Source organism: Crocodylus siamensis, chromosome 3 (assembly GCF_052110815.1).
Source record: "Crocodylus siamensis isolate JL-2025a chromosome 3, ASM5211081v1, whole genome shotgun sequence".
Lineage (NCBI taxonomy): Eukaryota > Metazoa > Chordata > Crocodylia > Crocodylidae > Crocodylus > Crocodylus siamensis.
This window is the reverse complement of record NC_143397.1, coordinates 141,743,994-141,749,993: the sequence shown is the minus strand read 5'-3', so window position 1 is coordinate 141,749,993 and position 6,000 is coordinate 141,743,994.

The window sequence follows — 6,000 nt, the reverse complement described above, 5'->3', positions numbered from 1 at the left end:
AGGGCCCCTTGGTCAATCAGCAGTGAAAGGCAGGCTCACCACAAAAAAGCCACAAAATCAGCTGCCCATACCACAAGGGCCCATGAAAATCCCTTTTGCTCACAGGTAGATCCCTACATATTGGGTCCATGAAAGGCAACATTTGTCTTCCTGCTCATACAATCAGCTCACAACTTCTATTCCACTCCTGGCAGGAAATACAAATGTAAATACATATACTCAAAGCGAGTTTAGATATTCAGATTCAGTGCTGATTTATCCCATTGATTCAGTGCTGATTTATCCCAGGTTGATTTTTACCACCTACCTGGCATTCGTTCAAGGTGGATAAAAATCAATGCTTTTTTTTTTTTTAAAGGATTTGTTTTTTACTTAAATGATTTTTCATTTAATTTTTTTATTAAGTTTTTAAAAAAGCGCCTTAACAAAAACAAACATAGTTTTAATTTAAGATATGTTAAAGCTCAAAGATATCATCATGGAATACGGTTTATAACTTCTAATTATATACTATTTGAGACAATATATTCCTTTTGAGACAATATAAACCTTTTTACAAGTTTTATAAATAGGTCAACAGATCATGGATTATATGAGGGGCTCAATCTTATGGGGTTCCCAGAGGCTCCTCTAGGTTAGTAAAGATTAGAGAAAGCCACTGGGACTCAGTACTCAGTCTAGAAGATCCCATTAAGCACCTCTGTGATGCTTAGTTCCAGTTATCAAACTGTGGATTTGTGACTCCAGAGATCATAAGCAGACAAGGTTCTTTGGGTAGATGTGCTATCTTTTACTAGACCAGCTATTTAGTTGGAAAAAATGTTCTATGCAAGCTTCCAGGCAAAAAACGCCCTTCTTCAGGCATAGGGAGAATTTGTTGTTTCCAGAGATAACATCCTTGTTAACAGCAGTATATAGAGATGAGAGATAGCAGACCTGGTTACCCACCCATCAGCCCTATTATCTCTGCAAGTTTGTGTGCACACAGTCAAGCCCTTACTTTTCTGTAAGAGTGCAAAGTTTCAAGAAATTAAGTGAATAAAGGATATCAAACAACAAGAGTGCACTTTTTGTAAAAAGCAATGATTAAATCGAGGCTTCCTGACCAGTGATTTAAGTCATGGTTAAAATCATTATTTAAATTGATTTGATTTAAATTAAATCCACCCTGCATTCATCTGAAGCTCATATAATCCCGAGTCCTCAATCTTTATTCCTTAAGAGAGCTCTAGTGTGAAAGGTACTGATTTGAAGCTTTGAGGAATTAAGTCCTTATTCACAGGACAAATATAGCACAGGAAGCAGTGATGCCAGTTTCCTCATGTTACTGAACTAACAATGTACCACAACTCTGACCTGGAGGGAGTATCTCTGGGGTGATCTTCAATGTACTTCCAGGCCTCAGTGACACTAAGGCCAGTAGATGTGATAATTTTGCTGTGACACCTTTCTGTGGCCCTGGCTACTGGTCTGGTGATCTGGATCCTATTTCTCACTCTGCCATTAATTTACTGTGTGACTTTCAGGAAGCCATTGCACTTTCCAGTGTCTGCTTCCCTATGGCAAGGAGCATAATGTCACTAACTTTCCTTTTTTAACCATCCTGAGACCTAAGTAAATGAAAAATGCTATGCAAGAGAAAACTTCTGCTTGAACAGTTAAAACAAGCTTCTACAAACTTGCATTAATAACTTGAGCTGGTTAGAACTTTTTTAACTAAATGTATTTTCATCTAAATATGCTGACTCATCCAAGCCAGTATGGTCTGTGGAGATGTATGAATTCAAAAGAAAGTTCTCTACTGGAAGCAGAGGTGTGCCTAGACACTTCTGCATAGTGGCTGTGTTGCCAGTGACAGTGGCAGGTCAGCAGTGTAGCTGCTGCTATTTTTGCTCACACTGCCCAAGCCTGGTGCTCCAGTCACGCCTCTTCTTAACTACGCTACCCACTGGAGAGTTTCTGAGTTTATCTTTCTGTAGTCACTACTGACAAGAGAAAGGGAGAACAAAATCAAAAACCTGATCTTTTCCATTGTAAAACAGTGATGTACAGATGTTCAGAGAAATTTGGGTGGAGGTTAAATCAGGTTAAAAATGGTCACCCAATCTAAGGTAAGTTGGGATGGGAGGGTTAGCAGAGGGGCTTGAGTCCATGGGCAAGCAGGGTCCGTAAGGGGGCTAGGAGGAATCAGGGGTGCTAGTGAGGTCCACAGGGAGGATTGGGGGGGTCCAGGAGGGTTTGGTGGGGGGCCTAGCAACAAGGAGGGTTGGGAGCAGTGGTGGGGGCTTGGCAGGATTGGAGTGGTTTTTCAATCCTGCCAAACTCCCCCAGACCCCCCCAGATCCACCCCAATGCTGCCAAACTGCTCCCAATCCTACAGACCACTCCTAGTGCCAGTTTTACTAGCATTCATTGGTACTAGGAGCCTGACTGAAGTAAGTCAAGCTGTGGCGAGAGGCAGGCAGATGTGGGCCTGGCAGCTCCACAGGGGCAGGGGAGGTTTGGCAGGATTAAGGGAGCTGCTGGCTCTGCAGGGTGGGTTAGGTGTGTTGGGGAGGCAGTTCTCTCCCCCCCCCCAGACCAGGGGCTATTTTTCACCCCCATCCTCCCCACCCCACCCCACCCCACAAATGAACAAACCCCATACTGAACCAACCCCGACCTACATCGATCATCGCTCAGCACCGGCAAATGCCGGTAAAAATGGCACTAGCAGCAGCTCGCGGGACTGGTTTTTTTTATGGGTTATAAGGCAGGGAGGAGGCTGGCTGGTCTACAGTGGGGGACTAATCCATCTGGGGGTAGAGGAAGGGGCCAGAGGGCTAAAAAATTGCCCGGTACTGGGCTACAGGATAGTGCTGGGAACTGTACAGTTATATTGGTCTTGCTGGACCCAATCTGAGTTAAACTACCTCTGAGGTATGGTTAGCCTAGATTGGATTGGCCATTTTGATACTGATCTAACCTTCCTGAACTTCTGTACGCTTCACACTTAGATCAACCTATCTGGGGATCTACAGGAAGTGACAGGCATGCAGCTCCCTGCTGCAAATCATGGCACTTCTGAGTTACAGCAACCCCCTAACCCAACAGACATTTGCTGTTGGGTCCCGGGGGTGGGAGATTGAGCTCCAGTTGAGAGCAGCATTTCTAGTCTCTCTTCCCTCTCTTTCCTGAAGACAGCATCAGGCGTGGGGCTGGGCAACTTCAGCTCAGCCCTGCTCTGGGGTGTGCACTGAGAGAAGTGAATGAAGGTGCTCTGTTTTGAAGCACCTTAATCTGGACCCTCATATAGTGGGGGTTCAGATTGTCATGCAATCGGGCACTTTTAAAGCACTCTGCAGCCGTGCTCTTCTGTCAGGACATGGCTGTAGAGCACTTCAGGGGGCTAACTGCATGACAAAAAGTCACTTGTGTCAGCGTCTTCAGTTTCTTTCAGCACCCTAAAGTAAGATCCGCACCTGGGAAAACTAAGAGAGACTGGGTATCCATTGTAATACAATCTAACCTCCCCAAATGTCTGTGTCTAGCCCAATTCTGACAGTTTTTTAATGAAAATGTTTGGTTTTCAGTCTGATATGGAACAAAAATGAAATCTGGAACAAAAACAAATGTTGAAAGCTCAAACCTGCAAGTTGTCATGAGAGAGAACTGTTATCCTCTTTCTAGCCTGACCTCCAAGTTCAGAAAAACACATCTTTCTCTTTCTTTTTTTCCATCTCATCTCCTCCTCCTCTGCGTTCTGTATCATCACACTATTCCTCAAACCTTTTGAATTGTGCCTTCAAACTAGTATCATGCACACAGGAAAAAAACAAACATAGAAGTTTCTCAGGGACAGGTAGAATATAGTGTGAGCTTGTTGATCTGTGTGACCTGTGTTCCAGCTCTAATGCCTTCCCTTTGTCATCAGCTATGTTTTCATAGTTTCATAGTTTCTAGGGTCAGAAGGGACCTGAGCAGATCATCTAGTCCGACCCCCTGCCATGGCGGGAAAGAGTACTGGGGTCAAATGACCCCAGCAAGATGTTCATCTAACCTCCTCTTAAACACCCCCAGGGTAGGAGCCTGCACCACTTCTCTTGGAAGCTGGTTCCAGACCCTAGCTGACCTGGCTGTGAAGTAGCGCCTCCTGATATCTAACCTAAACCTACCCTCTGCCAGCTTGTCACCATTATTCCTGGTCACTCCTGGCAGTGCTCGGGGGAACAGTGACTTCCCCAATGCCTGCTGATCCCCCCTGACTAGTTTATAACAGGCCATAAGATACCCCCTCAGCCTTCTCTTTTGGAGGCTGAACAGGTTCAGGTCCCGTAGCCTCTCTTCATAGGGCCTACCCTGTTGTCCCCTGATCATACGAGTGGCCCTCCTCTGGACCCTCTCAAGTCAAATAAACTTGCTTTAGAAAGAAGTCCAAAATAAGAAACATCCGATCGCTGAATGCAGACATTGTTAGATTAACTCACATTAACCACGTTCATTACATGCTGCTTAGCATATTACTCTGTTGTAATTTGTTTATAGAGTAACATTTAAACTTATATCAGCATTAGCTTTTGAATGGTCTCAGCATGTAGACCTAGGCAAGAGCAACTAATTTTGAAATACCAGCCATCTAATCTTTATCATAATCATAATAATAGACAGATAACTCGAGACTGCTGGTGTCCAAAGAACACCCTGGCAGAGCAAATTTAACCCATGGATCTTAAAAGAATGGTTTACAGCTTCTCATGGGATTTTTTTTTTCTTTCTGAAATATGAATGTTGCCCACAGAAAATTAAAATCCTTGGAGGCTTTTTTTTTCCCTATCTTGAGCTCAGATGTATTACAACATGGAATACTGGGACTGCAGTCTCCCCAAACAAAACTCTATTAAAGAGCAACAACAATTTGATCAACCTGATGCAAACTGGCTGCAACCTTTCAGTTTCTGGCAATTTGCCTACGTAGAATTTACTTCGGTATCCCCATGTCAAATTAAAACAAGCTAAGATTGTGCCATCTTTGGGCTAGTACAGCATGTATTTAAAGAACCCTGGTATTAATGAAATCTTGTTGACAGCAACTGTAGTAAATGTAGTACCAGATGGTAATTTCATGAGTTATCCATCTCACTAAAAATCTTTATTAATATTTTGTTAGAAGCAATGCAAATTAAAAAGGTAACTTAAATCTCACTTTTTATCATATGCTTCTATAATCTTTTGATAGCTAGCCATCAAAAAAATTGTCTGACCACAAAAATACGTGTACACTTTGACTTCTAGAAACAATTCAATTTTTGCTGAAAGCAATTCAGTGTTGCATCTGCTTTTGTAGCACTTGGCTTGCTAAATCAGGTTCCTCTTCATCCAGTGTATCGACAGTTGCTAGAGACACTCTCAGCAAAACTTGGCCATTCAAATGCTAAGCAGCACAGTGTCTTTTTGGTGTCTCACTTCTGATTAGTGATCACACCAAAGCCTCCCACTTCATTGGCCTTTTTTCTCTGATGCTGTTCTTTATAAACCACAGAGAGCCAGATTGTGACTGGCCCTGGAATGGAACTGGGGTGAAAGGATCTTTGAGTCCCAAAGCCTTGTCTCTTTCAAGGGGCCTGACTGTTACCTTGGCATTCAGGGGAATACGAAAAGTATTTCCTTTATAGGCCTCAGAGAGCTCCAAGGCTGTAAACAGACATTGCATTTATTCCAAGAGAAAGCTTTTTGCCCTGGGACCCTAGAGATGTACAAGACTACCATCCCATTTCAAGTCACTTTGAAGTATGCAAGATAAAATGCACTATCATTTTTTCCCTGAGACACTGTGGCTGTGCATCTGCAATAAGGTTGTTGTGAGCTATACCTAACAAGCTGGTGGGCTGTGTGCTCTCACCTGTCACCTAATGGCAAAGGAGCAGCAATGCAACTTAGAGAGCATGTGCTGCCCTTATATCAGGGGTGGGCAAAATGCAGCCTGGGGGCCATATGCGGCCATTCTATCTGGCCCATGGGGCC